Here is a 17,522-nt window from a genome sequence, read left to right on the forward strand (position 1 = left end):
AGCAAGCAAAATGGAGGTTTAGTGGTGGTACCATCCTGTCAAAATTACTTTTAAATCTCATTGATTTCCTCGGGTGAGATTTTAGCATGTATTTAACACCACTGAAATTAAGAATAAATTGTATCTACAGAATGAGGTTTTTTTAAAAAAACACCATGGTCTATAATAGTTGTGAATACAGGTTCAATCTTGGTAAAGAGGACAAAAGCTGAGGGAGTGATGGGATGCAGGAAGATCTAAACGTCTATACACTGTGCTGTTGTTGTTCTACTTGTAAATAAAAAAAATTTCACAGAGGGTTTTAGTTTTTAAAACAACCTTCCATCTGTGCCAAACGTGTTCAGAATCAAAAGCTGTCTGCTTTATCAGGTAAACATCTATTTCCATACCCATAAATATAGCAAAGGAAGAAGAGATGCAAACTCACTATTAGAGGTTGTTGTGGTTAGGCCTAGGGCCTTTTACTATCAAACCAGCCTCTGTCTCATCTTTTCATAATTGAGCTCTGAGGGTCAAGCTACAAAGGACGAATGACACTTGAACGGCAAGTGAACAAACTCACAGGCATTCCTCCCTGTTTACTTGCACTCCACTTGCCCTCCACTCGATCATGTAGGTTAGCCTCCAGAGTCAGGAAGAGCAGGGCAATTTGCTCCACTTGATACTTCTGGTGTTTGGAGAAACTGACAACATGAGATAAATCATTGTTGTAGCCTTTTAGTGCCCTCAAAAATCTAGGAACCTGAAGGACAAGGGATTACGCCAGGAGAACCAGCTACCCATGGCCATATAGGGAAGAAGTTGGAATTAGGGAAAGGAACTCCTTCCCCCCTTCCTTGGGAAAGAGAGGGTACAAAAAGCTTCTGCAGTTGTTTAGTCCCAGAGAGTTCCTGGGACTGAGCAACAGAGGGCCATGGATGTCAGGCTTGCTTCCCGCTCCTAGCCATTGAGTGCCCACCTACTCTTCTGTAGTAGTTCAATAAAGACCTTTTGTGGTTAAGAAAAGTTGGGACAATCCTCACCTACGTGACTACGCTTGGTCACATGTTTGAACTCTGTACACGTTCAGAGGCTAACCAGCTTTTCCTAATGACTGGTAGACGGAATCCTGCTTTAATAAAAGACACTGGAGAATCAGAGGGATGGAAGAACAAAGACCTCTCCCCCTTGATTCATAACAGGTGTGTGTGTGTGCTGAGAATAAAATTTTTAGTTTTGAATTGAGGGTTTTTGAACAAACGATTTGCCATTGTTGGTGTTTTCCAGGTGGCGTGTTTCCAGTTTTGCTTAAATCAATTCAGTTCCCCCCCCCATTATCCATGAGTTTCAGCCCCATTCTTTGCAATGAAAGCTTCAAGGCTGTTTTTGCAGTTAACAGCACCGATATCGCACAGAAAGTCCTCCCTCGGAACCATCAGCCCACCAAGACTGAATGCACTCAGCAATAGGGTTCGGTGTTTATAGACCCTGAAGAATGCTTGGGGAGGTGTCAAAGCGAGGCAAGTGTTGCCTGTGCTCATGCACACTGCTTTATTCAAGGCATGGCTGAGGAAACGGGGCTTTGAGGCAGCTGTTTTTGTACTTAACAAAAAACCTGCATTGACATTAGCTCCAGTGCAGGTAGGCCAGTCAGGTCTGGATCCTTCCCCTATTATATACTATTATATGCGGGGAGCGCTCTGCTTACCAGGTGCAACTTCCATGACCAGCAACACCTGGCGATCTCTTAGCTCTTTGCACCTATTCGCACCTGGCACTCTGGTAGTTCTTTTAATATTTCCTTAGGAGGTCACAAGGAGGAGTTAATCCTGCACCTACTGATGGCTAGGGGTATTTAGTGCGGGTATCCTTGAAGCCAGAATTGGACCACCTGACAACACCATTCCCTAATCCTCTTTTGGGGTTCTTCCGCAATTGCACTACACTAGGACAGGAGGTTGTCTCCCCACATCCAAATCTGCTGTCTGTGGCAACTGCCTCACAGTACCTGCTTAGATAGCCTGTTCTGGTTGCCCCTATCCCAAGGCAATGGCAGAGAATCTTGCCCCCCCCACCAGCAGGGCCCTGTAATCCTGACTTCAGGCACAGGGTGAGGCAGCCGGTTGGGCTATTCCTTGGAAGGAAACTCTGTATATGAGAAAACCCACCTTCACTGAGACCCAGAACAAAGTTGTTCCAACATATTTGTGAAAATGCATAGAGACCTAAATTTTAGAAAGGCAAGATATAAACCCTTGAAATAAGATTAGTATAACATGCCCCATTTACCTGAAAGGAAAGGTAGTATTTTCCCACCCAAAAGTGCCATCAAGAAAAATAGAGGGCCAGTGATCTATACTTTTTCAAGGCCAGAAAGAAAAATGTGAACTTTGGGTTAAAAAGTTAACAGTTTAAATAGGACTTAGCAAACTGGGATTGCAATGCTATCCATAAGGATTCAGAACTAAGCCACTCTGAACCCAAACAGGGCATAATGCTGAAGTATAAATTATTTTGGAGAGAAAACAAGTCCTAGCTTTGCAAGTGCTATGAATCCACCATGGATTTCAGTTTTTCATCATGTCACGTCACGCTAAGTTGTGTTACAAGTTTTAAACTCCTGAGATGGAATACCAAAGATCTAAGTCCCAGGTGCATGACAATTCATCTCAAGCACAAATCAGAGACCTTTGTGTTGGAATCAAGAATTTTTTTTTGGAGATGGAAGCCTGATCTTTCAATTTGGTAAAGGAAATGGTTTATAATTGAAGGGCATCCTTTAAATCAGTCTTCTGTCATGGTTTGCTCTCCAAGGGATTCTGGTCCTCATTAACAGAAACAAATCCTTTCTTGAGATTGCTTCTCAAAGTTGCAATGGATTCCCTTTCTACTGCTTCACTAGTTCTTTAAAACAGTTTTGGGAAATGCTCCAGTGGAGTCTGAAGTTTCAGATATAAATTAAAGTTGAAGTAATGAGATACTTTCTAAAGGGAAAACAACCTCTCTGACTTCACTTCTCTACAAAGAATTGTACTTGCAGTAATCCTATAGTTTTTATCTTCTAAAGAAAAAACATAAAGAATTAAAAGGAAAAGGCAGGGTGAAAGGTGGCCTTACAGAATATGGGAAGGGACAGTGACTAGGATGGGGTGACAGAGGTATGCAACTTAGGCATGGAAGCTATGCACCCCCCTTTTGTCTTAAACAACTTAAATGGCACTGTTCAAATATAACAAAATATTATTCAAAAATAACAAAATATTTTATTTAACATAGAGAGGAAAGGTCAGGTGAAATCAGGGTTGAAAATTTCTGTGGTAACTCTGTATATAGATAACTCTGAGATAAAATCAGTACAAGCACAGACTTTATGTTTCTGACTAATAAGAGTTTCTTAAGCTCTTCACAGTTACTTAAATCTTTATGTTGAGAGGCTTTTGTTCCAGTGTTTTCCCAAACACTCTTTCCAGTACCCAAACCTCTTCTCTTGAGTTTCTGTGGGACAACTGATCTTCCACCTTATCATCTTAGTACAAACACATCTCTAGTGAAATCAAAGGAAATCATACTTGACATTTAACCATCTTTCTCCCTGTCAAAGAACAGGAAGGAGTAGAAGTTCAAACAAATCAATAAACAAGCCCTGTCATATAAAAACAGGATGTGATACATCTAAGTAGCACGCACACATACAACTTTAAGATGACAATGTTTAACATTTAATATAACCCAGAGAGAGCGTGCATAGTTTTTAAACCTTATGGCTGCAATCCCAAGGATAATTTTCTTATCAGTAAGTCCAATTCAGTAACATACTCCTATTTAGAATTATTCCCTTTCAATGCCATCCTAAGCAGAGAGTTACATCCTTGTAAGCCCATTAGCTTCAAAGGGTGTAATTCTGCTTAGAATGCCACTGTATTTATTAATCACATATACCCCCAAGAACCTGGCTGATATGTCTGAAAACCAGTGTAACTTGCTACAGTAAATGTTACTAAATGGAATGACCTCCTGAAATTGTGTTTCCGATATATTTATAAAATGTTGGAATGCATCAGTTGTGTGCTCTCTAATTTCTTATAATTCTTTCCTGGGAGGTAATTTAACTTGAAAATGCTTTCTGCAGCACTCATTGGTCATAGAATCCTCAGGTCATACATGTTCTGTTTAATAGAACCACTTTTGAAAGGCGCACTCCCAACTGAAAAAAAAACCAGTCTCCTTAACTCTCCAGCTGAGGCAGCATTTTGTAAACCATGCAGAAACAATTTTGATGATGGATGAAACCAATTACTTTGGATCTATGACCCAGTGGCAGCCATAGGGGCAGATCCTTGACTGATCAACATAGATCCATGTAGTTCAGTGTCTTTCTAATAATTACAAACAGGGCTTTTTTTCAGCTGGAACATGATGGAACGGCGTTCTGAAACCTCTTGAAAATGGTCACATGGCTGGTGGCCCCGCCCCCTGATCTCCAGACAGAGGAGAGTTTAGATTGCCCTCCGTGCCGCTCGGTGGCACAGAGAGCAATCTAAACTCTCCTCTGTCTGGAGATCAGGGGACGGGGCCACTAGCCATGTGACCATTTTCTCCAAGGGCAACCCACTGAATTCCACCACCTCTTTTCCCAGAAAAAAAGCCCTGGTTACGAATAGGTGACAAGGAAAGGGATTCTTGAATCATAGCTAAGAAGGGCTTTTCTTAATCTTCGATATTAAAAGTATCTTCATTCTTGAAAAGCAGTTTTTGATGCCAAGACATCCTTATACATTGTGCCTGGAAAATGAAATGAGCACCTGAGTAAGTCTATCCTGAATGAAATCTTTCAGAGTCACCATAGCTTGAAAGAGACATTGGTAGAGAGACAGAAAGTAAAACTGCTTTTTCATTTCTTGTTCTGTCTTGTTCTGTCTATACCCCTGGGATGGATAAAATCCTAATGAGGAAACAGAAGGGAGAATAAATGAAAATGTGTTATTCAGACAAGGGAAGATGCAGGTGAGTGGGACATCTGAAATAGTTGCATTTCCTATTCTTTTTGCGTTAATGTTACATCTAAAGACACTGTATTTCAAGAACGGACACAATAAAAATGGGAGCTATTTATTTTGTTGGCCTTCCCATCCAAGTCTTTGAATAACTAAGTTTAAGATTGCTTAATTGGTTTTGGTTTGGATTTTTCCTTTGTCTCAGACCAGTTTCTCTTCTCTTCTCTTCTGCCCAAGGTCAGAGCCCTACAGATTCCACACTTCAGGATAAGGTAACCTATGTTTGCGTGGCCAGCTCTTGGGATGAGTGCAGAGCAACAAAAGACAAAGGACACCTGTTTGGAGTTAAGAGGGCCACAACTTTATTGATTACAGCTTATGGAGCATTGGTGCTCCATAGGGCCAGATCCCTGCATCAGCTGACCAGCCTGCCAACCAATGACTACCACATTCCCTTGGCCCATCTGCTGAGGAGGGAACTGCAGGATAAGGCAACTTATGTTTTTCTGTTCACCCTTTATTTCCCCTTAGATTCCCCATTCTCCTAATCAGGAAACAGCCAAGGGTAGTATTACTAGGATTATTGCAACATTGTTTCATGTTTTTGCTCTCCTTTACATTACACCTTTCTAGCCTTGTACCTGTTAGGGGAATAAAGACCGTTCCAGTGGAGAACCTCTCTCTCATTTTTCCTAATCAATGTGCTGTGCCACGCTGGGACCTGGAAATATACCATTCTGCTCAAGAACAATCTCCAAGTGACATGGTCCAACCCTACAAGTGTAGAGGACACTTTGGATGTTACAGGCCCAGACACTTGTATTGATTTTGGTAATATAACCCTCCTTAAAACTAAAAGATCTGGTGCTGAAAGTAAACAATAAAAACATACCCAAAAGGTTTGCTACTTCAAAAACTATGCTAGGAAGCAGCCAGATTTCTTGGGATCTAAGCAGGAAAGAACGTGACAGAAGCATTTGACTGATATACTGACAATCCACTTTGGATTGTAAGTAGACATGGGCACGATCCAAAAAAATATACCGATCAAGCTGTTCGTGGATCCACGCTGGTGACGAGTCCAGATCACCGATTCACTCCGATCAAGTCCCGTTTCTGATCTGGGATCTGGGATCGGAGGGGCGCCCCCTCCCGCACACTTAGAGCAGATGGGGAAAAAAGTTTTTAACCCGGCAACGAGCCGCCTCCCCTCAGAGAAAAAAGGAAATTAATTAGACCACAAGCTGATTGAAGTGAAAAGGATGGAGGAGAAAAGAAAAGGGGGAAAATTGTAATGACTAATAATATAAGTTAGTTTTCTTTTTTAGATCTCTTTGTGTAGGCCACTCCAAAATCATTACAACTATCCTCAAGACTTCTTGCTTTTTTAAAAAAATACTAATTTTAATAATTGTTATTGATACTTATTGGTTTCCAAATCATTAGCATGCCACAAAACATTGTTTATATTAAAATCTGCAATAAAGACTTTGAAAAACGTTTTCGTGGCAAAATGAGAGATATTTGTGGAAATGCAATGGAGCCCCCTGCAAAGAATACTACAATGCTCTACAAGGGACACTTTGGGGGGCAAGATACAGTTTCTTCCTACTACAGGCTCCTTCGAGTACTATGGAATTTTTGCTCACATAGTCATCAGGAAGCCCCTGCAGTATTTGGGGGGCATTCAGATGATATAATGCCCAATGTAGACATGACTTGTTGGCCTCTCTCTGCTCACCTTCCCCCCCCCCCAACTGGTCAGGTGAGTGGTGGTGGGGAGTGGATGCTGGGAAGATGGGATTCTCCACCATGGCAGAGGACCTGAGAGCCATATGCACAATGGATGAAAAGGGGAGAAGTGGGAGGTCAGCAGCAGTAGCAACATGAGGAAGAGGCTGCACGGACACTTCCTGCTCCATTTGCTGCTACTGCTGTGTCAGTGGTGCATTCAGACCCCATCTGGCAACAGCCACTCTGTTAACAGTTAAATACGTTGCGAAGTATTCTGGCACAAGTTCTAGCAGGCAACTCACTGAAAGTTCTGTTTTCCAAACAGACAACAGCTAATAAACCAAACTCAGGGTGGTTACATGGATGAGTCTAATAGATCTTTCTAGCTTCCAAAAAGAATTATTTTTCATCATGTTGTCACATGAGAGAGGGAGACAAAGAGAAGGGCCAACCATTATTAAGGAAGCAGCAATGCTGATAAAGCAAGCACACAAACGTCTCTGACTCTGAATCCAGGCAAGCAAATAAAATATTTACTAGCAAAATATAAAAGAAGATCATCTTACATTATCAAATATTCAGGAATCTTTCAGTGGGAACTTAAAAACCTTTGTTGATAAAAGACTGTTGGGAAGGAGGGAGAAGAGGTCCAGAAGCAGCTGGTTTTTTACCTTTGCAGCAATGTATACCATCTTGCAGTTCATCTTTTTTTGAGTTTTCAGGCAGTTGCGACCATATACATCACATAATAGATCACATAAGTGAACCACTGAGATCTATTGTAAATCAATTGCTAACTCAGGGCTCCTGCCCCTGGCCACTCAAACAGGCAGTTATCTGGCCACTAATTAAAAAACCATCCCTAGACAAAACTGATGTGGCCAATTATCTCACAGTCTCTCTACCTTTTCTGGGTAAAGTGATTGAGAGAGCAGTAGCTGACCAACTCCAGATCTCCTTGGAAAACTCTAGCTCTCTAGACCCTTTCCAGTCTGGATTCAGACCAGGGCATGGGACAGAGACAGCACGAGTAGTGTTAGTGGACGATCTCTATGTGAATATAGACAAAGGCCATGCCTCCCTATTGCTCCTCCTGGATCTATCTGCAGCCTTTGACACAGTAGACCATGCTATCCTGTTGAGGTGTTTAGAAACAGAAGTGGACATCAAAGGATGTGCCCTGAACTGGTATAAATCATTTCTCATGGAACAGACTCAAAGAGTTGCCGTCAGAGATCAGCTATCTTCAGAATGGGAACTATCTTGTGGGGTTCCACAGGGGGCAAACTTATCTTCCCTGTTATCCAACCTCTACGTAAAACTATTAGGAGAAAGCATTTTCAGCTATGGAGTGGGATGTCATTAATATGCAGATGACACCCAACTCTATATTTTGCTATCCAGATCCCCACAGGATGCAGTAGAAATCTTAGATCGCTGCCTGATGGCTGTGGTGAAATGGCTGAAAAATAAATTGAAATTGAACCCAGACAAGACTGAAGTGATGCTTGTTGGGAAGGCAGAGATCTTGAAAGACATTGTATCCCCCACTTTCAATGGAGTTCGTCTGACCCTGGCAGACTCGGTTAAGAGCCTAGGGGTTATACTGGATCCAGCACTACTACTAGAAAAACAACTTAAGGCAGCTGCAAAAAATGCTTTCTACAACCTCACTCTAGCCTGGAAGATGGCTTATTACCTGGACATGGCCGCCCTGGCCACCTGGACCCATGCTATGGTAACATCAAAACTTGACTACTGTAATGCACTATATATTGGTCTCCCATCTAAGTTAACTAGGAGGCTCCAATTGGTGCAAAATGCTGCATCTTGACAGTTAGCAGGAGCGAGCAGGAGCATGAACATCACTCCCATCCTACAGTCACTCCACTGGCTACCTATCAGTTACTGTGCTCAATTCAAAGTATTGGTTACTACATACAAAGCTCTTCACTGCCTTGGCCCAGCATACCTATGGGACTGCCTCCCTCCCTATGTCCCTCCATGGCAGCTTCGCTCATCTGAACATGGTCTCTTGCAGGTGCCAGCCTGCACATGGGCAAAATCAACAGCAGCCCGCACACAGGCTTTCTCTGTGGTGGCCCCTACTCTGTAGAATGTCCTGCCTGAGGAGGTCAGAAGAGCCCGTACTCTCCTGGCTTTCCACAAATGATGCAAAACCAAATTATTCAAAAAGGCTTTTTATCAGAGCTAAGCTACAAGAGACGAATTACATGAGGAGGGAGTCATAATGTTCATCAGGAAGCTGAGTTTTAAAAAAGATCGAAAGGCTTTGTCAATTCCCTCTCCTACAGAACCAGGGAGATCTCTGCTCAGAGGGTTTATTTCCTCTTTGCCTCTTAGAAGGAGTAGTGAAACTGACAGAGCCTTCCAGAGGCAAAGAGGAAATTAACAAACCCTCTGTGCAGTAATCTACCTGGCTCTGTAGAGAGAGGAAATTGACAAAGCCTTCTGATCTCTTAAAACTCAGCTTCCCACCTAACATTGCGACTCCCTTCATGTGGTCCTCCTCGTGTAATTCATTTCTTGTAGCTTGGCTCTCAGATAGGAGGGAAATATTGTAGGGAGGGGGTCTCAAATGCCTCATAAGTACCTGCTCAATTATTTCCCCTCAATAAACTTTATTTCTTATTTCAGTATCTCTGGTTTCTCAGTATTCCTTTCAAGCTTGATGAGGCACCTTGACACTTTGTTAAAGATCCCTTACAGCTGTTGTGTTGGTCTGTCCAGAACATTTATTTATTTACAAAATTTATAGGGCACCTTTCTAGAGGCCTTACTTACCTGTTAAAATAATACTGTAACATCATTAAAATATCAAATATTGTCAATTCAAAAATGAAACTGTTCATTACAAACAAGCCAGGAGGAGCATAAAAGCACTATAAAACACTCGAGGAACACCTTGAAAATATCCATAAACCAGACCTCAGACCAAAATAGGCAATATTTAAGTAGAGTTCTCTTAATTCATCTTTGCCAAATTTCTCCCTGAAATCCAGCAATCCCTTTCTATTCCACTTTTTAGGAATTTGAGTCAGTTTTTAATCAATTCCTCTTTCATGAAGAGGAAGATTCGATATAGGTCTCTAAGAAGTAATGTATTTATTTATTTATATACTAAGGACTGAGCGAATGTGTGTGCAAAGTACTGTAAACAATCTGAAGTTTTCTAGGGTTATACCAGTGCTTAGTTCGTGGCCCTTTCTTATACACCCAGGGTAATACCAATCGCCACTTTGGGGTCAGGAAGCAATTTTCTCCAGGCCAGTTTGGCCAGGGATCCTGGAGGTTTTTGCCATCTTCTGGGCATGGAGAAGGGGGTCACTGGGGGTGTGAGGGGGGAGGTAGTTGTGAATTGTCTGCACTGGGAAGGGGGTTGGACTAGATGACCCTGGAGGTCCCTTCCAACCTTATGATTCTATGGTTCTATGAGCATAGTTGAAAAATTAAGGTGTGCCATTAAACACACAACACTAGCCAGCCTTGGTTGTACATACCCTTTGCTGCATCATACCACTTTTGCCCTTTGTATCATATTACAGAGGCACAAGAAGATGTAGAAATTCACAGATGAGGAAATCTACATGGTGAAAAAACTCCAAGAAAAATTAATGAGAAACCAAAGAGAATTCCTCTTTCAAAAGAGGAAACGCAAATAAGAGGAACTAATTGCTGTATCTAAAAAAGAAAATTTTGGAAAAAGAAATTCCACTGCAGGGAAGGTGCCAAACAATCCTAGGAACTCAAGAATGGGGGCATTCCTTTAAGTCAAGTGTAGAAACCTAAGTTAGCAGTTCCTTTAGCATAGGAGAGGTTTCTTCCTTAGACTCAGGCTATTTTTGTGAGGATCTGGGCCAAATTAGAATGTGGGCCACCTTCACACTGACACAAAGCTAACAAAGATTATATTCTTCCAGTTTGCGAATGAACTCTTTGAGGTCTTGTTCTGTTTCCATGCTCTGTGTCATTCAGTTCTACAAAGAGTTCCGTAAAATATCACAGAAAGCAGTAGCTCTTTAGAAAATCGCTATGCAAGTCAAGCAATTATTTAATAAAATATTAACAGGCAGATGTTCAATAAACCATTGCACAGGCAAGCAATTACTCCAAGTAGCATTAGAAAGCCAGGACAAATCATTCAATAGATTTAAAACAGCACATAATTGCTAAGCGTTGTGTGAGAAAGATATTGCATGGAGCACGCAATGTTGCTCAAAAAAAGCTAATGATACCTACCTCCTAGTACCCAGAGGAAACTACAGTATTTTCCAGGCTTCTTTTGTCCATCTTCATTAGAGCCATACCTACCTTACAAACCTGCCCCCCATATTTCTACACAAGGTTAGCACACATGGATCCCTGTAAATTAATTAGTTATTTTTACACCCTGCCCTTCTCTCAAGGAGCTCAGGATAGTTTTAATAACTGTATTTAACTGTCCTTTAAATAACTTTTTGTAAATGATCAGTTATGATAAGAATAGCAATTGGATTTATATATGTATCTATCCGTATATCATGTTTGCAGAGCTGGAGTCCTGGAAGACACTTTAACCTATCTGGGCGTCCTCTGTGCGATCGTATTTTTTCCTATCAGAATTCTTTTTTGCATTGCATTGAGGCAACAAAGATGTCCTAACTGTTGGTTAAGGAATCGATCAATATACAATCACACAAAGGCTTTGGGGAACTGTAACTATATTGTAGTACCTTTTTTCTAATGTAAATGTCATGTACAATCATGTTGATGCTTCAGAGCTGATTTTGTATAACTGTGACGAAAGCTTGAGTTTCTTGCATGTAAAGATGTTTGATGAGCATGTCTATTGCAAGATGCAATTGCTACCTGGCTTCTTGTTTAAATGCACCTTTTGAAAATTTTAATAAAAATGGCTTTTTTGCATCTTCAAAAAAAAATGTTTGCATCCCAGCTTCCTTCCAGATGTAGATAACACTGCCCTCCATCTTGTCTTCAGAACAGCCCCGTGAAGCAATTTCAGTTGAGAGAGAGTGACTGGACCATGGTCACTCAGAGCCAAGCTACAAGTGACGCCTGACACAGGTTGGACACTTGTCAGCTTACCTCAAGTTTTGATGGGAAATGTAGGTGTCCTGGTTTTACAGCTTGGCTCTCCATTACAGCTGCAAGACCAGGATGCCTACATTTCCCATCAAAACTTGAGGGAAGCTGACAAGTGTCCAGCCTGTGTCCAGTGTCACTTGTAGCTTGGCTCTCAGTGAGTTTCATGGGGAAGTGGGAATTTGAACTCAGGTGCTTTTCTAAAAAATCTGATAAAAAAAATCAGAAAATCTGTTGCTTTTCTACTACACCGTATTGACTGTCTTGCAGTTCCAAGGAGAAAGTCAATTCAGATTTCCCTGAAGTTAATGGAAATAACTGTTCTGAACAACTCTAACTACTAGATCTCAACAAAAAGTACTACAGTTTCAGCAGAATGAGAGACCATTAATCAAAATGTCAGGTATATTTGAGCTCCCAAAGATCCAGAAAAATTCGAACATACGTTGGTTGTAAATTAGTGATTTGTACCAAATGAACTTTACAACTGTTCTTTGATAAAAGAAAATCTAAGCCTGGTCAAAGCTGATGAAGGAGATCATCTCAGCCCGAGCATACACTTCTGAATAGTGGTTTCTCCCATCGAAACGAAAATAACAGAAAATGTCAAATGCCATCTCTGAATTAGCCAAGGACTGGAACAAAGACGACAGAAAATTCTAATGAGAGCAGATTACGTGAAAGAGTACATGACATGAAACTCAACAGATCAAAGGCATTATAAGCAATTGAAGGCTGCAGTGTGGAGCAGAACACAAAATTACTAATGAAAACTGAACTTTTCTTTGAGTACAACTGCCCCAAGCTGACAGCTGTCCAGGGAAAACGTTAATTAATATATTGCAGGTGCAGCTCAGTCTTGTTCAGTCCAATTTTACATAAACTGCAAGCTGTCCAGGAAGTTAGCAAAAGCGAGAGCAGATTTAATTAATTAAATGATAACTGAATTTCTGATAGTATGATAGGTTCATGCAAAATATTCATATTGGAACTGTATGTTACCAGTCTCATTCATATCAGATGTATGAAAAAAGAGTATTCATAATGACAAATCTTGAGTCATATCTTTCAAAGAATTCATATACTATTTGCCATAATGGCTCTATACCAAGAAAAGTTGTGGCCTATGCATGTAATTGCCCCTTTTGAATGGTGGCTGCATCATGAGTGAACAGACGTTGCTTGTGTAAAAAGTTACACTGTGGTATGCATAGTGGTGGAGGATACATGAGCCCAACTCTCGCACCCACAGCCTGCCCTGGTGTCACCTAAGCAATATATGGATTTTGTTCTAGGAATGTGTAGGGTGACAAGAAGTGTGTGTTTATTCGCAAATCAATTTTATGTGGAGCGCAGGAGGTTAGGGTGGCCCAAAATGAAACTCAAGATTGATCGTTGCCTAAAGGAATGATGCTGTTTCATGAGGAAATGGTTACCCTCACCCACCAAAAATAGCAGTGTCTATGACATAAAATTTTCCGAGCCACCTCCTCACAACCAACCAAATACTATTTCTAGTCAAGTAAGTTCCATTGAAATTAATGAACAGAGCACTGGACAATGTTTGGCAAATTATGAAGCAAGAGTTAAAATGTGTCTCGAGAACCGAAGTTACAAAATGGCTGCAAATGGTCTCAACATTTTTACTCCCATAAACAAAGGTTTTGTCACTCAAGGATCAGAGCCAGAGGTAATGGAAAATAAATCTCACCTCTACTATGATCTTTCAAATAAGATCTTTCTCTTTCTACTAGTATTTCAGGTGAGAGATGATACCAGGTGAACTTAAAAAAAATTCAGAAGCTGTTGAGCAGAATTAAATTCAATGGGATGAGACAGCAAATCTATTACTAGACATTTGTGTTTGTCAAGACTATCAGGAGAGTACCAAAGAATGTTCTCTTTCCTGACTGCTAAAATACGTCACATAGAATTTGTCATTTGACAGAGCAGTATTATTGCCTTGCCATTTTAGACCGATTATGGCCCTGTTTATGCTTAGCATGTAATGGTTTTGGGAAGAGAAGCTCTCTGAATTTAGCAGGCCTTGCCACAGGCAATGCATGATAACAAATATACAAAAGGATTTGTCTTCTCCAGGAGCTCTATGGATATAGAAAATTTAAGCCAATACTGTGCTCACCTCAGACCTGGTCAGGGACACCAGAGATAACTGTTGGCTCACCTGCTGCCTCCTCCTGCACTGCTGACAACTGGTCTAAACTGAGGGCCAAACTACAAGTGACGCCTGACACTAGTAGGACACTTGTCAGCTTCCCTCAAGTTTTGATGGGAAATGTAGCTTGGCTCTTGCAGCTTGGCTCTCCGACTGCTGTCCAATGGACTTTTCAACTGTCACTTGTCCAACATTCCACCAAGCTGCCAACATTTCCCATCAAAACTTGAGGGAAGCTGACAAGTGTCCAACTAGTGTCAGACGTCACATGTAGTTTGGCCCTGAGTGGCCCATCACTGGCAAAGTTGCTACGGCTTGGATCCTATTGCTGCTGGCAGTTAGGAGCCTCCAAGGCTTTGGCCCACCAGAACTTTCTCTGTAAGTTAAATGGCTGGTCTGTGCCTGTTCTTCCCCTACTGTCTCATGCTTTACTGCATGTAATAATAATGAAAAAGATATTACACAGAACTAAAGGCACTTCTCTATACTGTAAACATATTTATAATTAAGAAAAAGGCCTGCTTTGATAGGTCTCATTAAACTAAATAGCATTATCTGTACTTGTGAAAAATACCTCCTTCTGCAAACACTTTAAAATTTAATAAAGTTTTTTTAAAAAAACCCTCCTCCAACTGTATGACAATAAAACTGTAGACTCAATAAAAATGAAAACAAAATCACTGGTAAAATACAATTGTGAGAAAATGAACTGGAGAAGAAAAAGGAAGCATATATATCATTCTTGCCTGTGCAGGAAATATTTAATGGTAGTTATAAGCAAATTTGCTATGCCAGAGAAAAGGGAGTTTATAAGCATACAGTCCAACTTTTATAATAAAATCTATTTCTAAAATGGGGCAATTTCAGTGACCCCCTGAATGAATAGGTTTAATTTTTTTCTGCACACACCCATATAAGTGACCTAAAATATTCAAATATTTCCACTAGAGATTCATGTTTATCTTGTTTTCCTCTAAGGAACTTAGCAGTGATATACATGGTACCTCTCATCCCAGGTTCTGCTGAGAAATAGTAACTAGGCTGTAGTTATCCAGTAAACTATAAACTAAGCAGGGACTTGAAACTAGGTCTCTGCCAGTTCAAGTTTAATGCTCTATCCTCTATACTGTATTGGATGTCCAACAGAAACACAATGATATGGGTAGATGTGAAGCACAGACAAATATTCTGTTCTTATTAATTGCAGGTTCCATCATCTGGGAAAATTTGTAGTAGTCTTATATAATTGACTGTCTTATATCATTGACACTTTTTCAAATTCCTGTATATATGTATTCCTGTGCACAGTTCCTGAGTAGTGGTCATGCCAAAGAGTTCCTTCCAACATGAATAAGGAAGCCTAAGACAGCTCAGGTAGCTACTTGGCTTCCTTCGTTGAAGTGACACCTCTTGCCTTCCTCTCTGCTGATCACCCCTTGCACATGGATGTCATTCTGACCTCAACGTAGTAGATGTTAAAGTGATAGATTAAAGTAAAACCAGCCCACCTATTTGCTTTACTAAAACATCCTAGCTATATTTCTACAGAATAGAAATGTCTCTTACTATTGAACTTTCCTATTCTCATGATAGGACAATTGATCAAACCAAAGAACAAACTTAAGACCCGGACTCTTAACCAGAGCACTTTAATCCTATGGTCCATCATCTGCATTTTATTGCAGTCTTATATCACGTTATTATCTCATGCCTGAGAACAAAGCAAATGTTAGCTTATTGATTAGGATTGTGCAAAGATACACATATTGTTGAGTGTTTACAAATATCCTGTTACTATCTTTTATTTATTTAAAATTTTAACTCAACATTTCCAAAGCTAGATCAGTTTGAAGTTGTATGAATCATCCAATAGTTAAATGACCAGTGACTGCTGAAAACAGTTTACTACTAGGCTTTTTTAGGTCTGTATGTCACACATGATGAGAACACCTGCAATGAAACCTTGAGGTCAGCTCTTTTGGTATAAACTATATTGGCCTTGCCCACACAATTGGCTATCATCAGTTGTTACTGGGAGGGGTATTGGAACAGCCATGCCTTTGAACTTCCCATACTAACACGAAGCTCTACCACAGCTGTCTATAATGGTTTAAAACGGCTTCCTAAGTTGATTTGGAATAGATATAACCTGTAGGGAATTCATTTAGAAAAATACTTTCTGAGAATGTAAACAACCTTTTACTATATAAGCCAATTTAATTATAGTAGCTGAGTACACACCTCTCCTCAACATTAAGGCAGCTTCCTCAGCAAACTAAATAGCAGGGATGGCGTAAAAGCCGAAACAGGCCAGAATGGACCAGAACGGGCATTAAACAAATAGTGGTACGACCAAAAACAATGGGATGTGTTAAAGATACTCCAGAACAATATTTTAGAAATGAAAACTCTGAACTGGCACATGTTTATTAATCTTTTCCCTGCCAAAATGCTCCCGGAACAGCACTAAACAAGCTAGAACAGGCACTAAAGAAATGCCAGTACCACAAGAAACAGTGGGAAGCATTACAGACAATGCAGAACAAGATTTTAGAAATATGGCAACAATATAAAGTAATGCAATTAGTGGATATAGCATAAAAAAAGAATTTTAGAAATATGCAAATCACTAATATGGCGAGTTAAATCAATATTAAAAAGATAATGAACACCCATAAAACTGAATTTGAACATTTTCTCAGTTCTACAAATCTGGTAAATAAGGGTTTAATCTCCAAAATATATAACATTTTACTAACTATAATAAAAACCAAGACTTTAAGCTACCAAAATAAATGGCATCAGGAATGCAAAATAGAACCCTGGACAGAACAGTGAAGGAAGATCAAGTATACTTTCCACAAACCATTGCAACCAAATTGCAATCTTATAAAATAATAAATAGATAGTATATTACTCCCAAAAACTCTCGTTAATCTTCACCCTTATGCTGGAAAGGCTGGGGAAAAGAAGGTACATTTGCACATTGCTGGTGGGAATGCCATCATTGAAAAATTCTGGAAAGAAGTTTTTAAAATAATAAAAGAAATAACAGGCTATACTGTCCCCTTAGCCCCAGAAATATTGTTCCTAAACCAATGGGGAAACATTACTATTCCAAAAATCAGAAGATATCTTATTAATAGCTTTTTGGTTGCAGCAAAAAGCGTTATTGCAGCATATTGGAAATCTCATAAAATACCATCGACAGATGATTGGGATCAGTATTTTCACTTCTAAAACCTTGTTCTGCATTGTCTGTAATACTTCCCACTGTTTTCTGTGGTACTGGCATTTCTTTAGTGCCAGTTCCAGCCTGTTTTGTGCTGTTCCGAGAGCATTTTGGCATGGAAAGGTTAAAAAAGCATGCCACTTTAGTGTTTTCATGTCTAAAGTCTTGTTCTGCATTGTCTGTAATGCTTCCCATTGTTTTTTGTGCAACTGGCATTTCTGTAGTGCCTGTTCTGGCCCGTGGTACTCTGGAAGCCTTTTGACAGGGAAAGTGTTAATAAAAGCATGTCACGTCAGTGTTTTAA

The sequence above is a fragment of the Eublepharis macularius genome, chromosome 11 (assembly GCF_028583425.1).
Source record: "Eublepharis macularius isolate TG4126 chromosome 11, MPM_Emac_v1.0, whole genome shotgun sequence".
In the NCBI taxonomy this organism is placed as follows: Eukaryota; Metazoa; Chordata; class Lepidosauria; order Squamata; family Eublepharidae; genus Eublepharis; species Eublepharis macularius.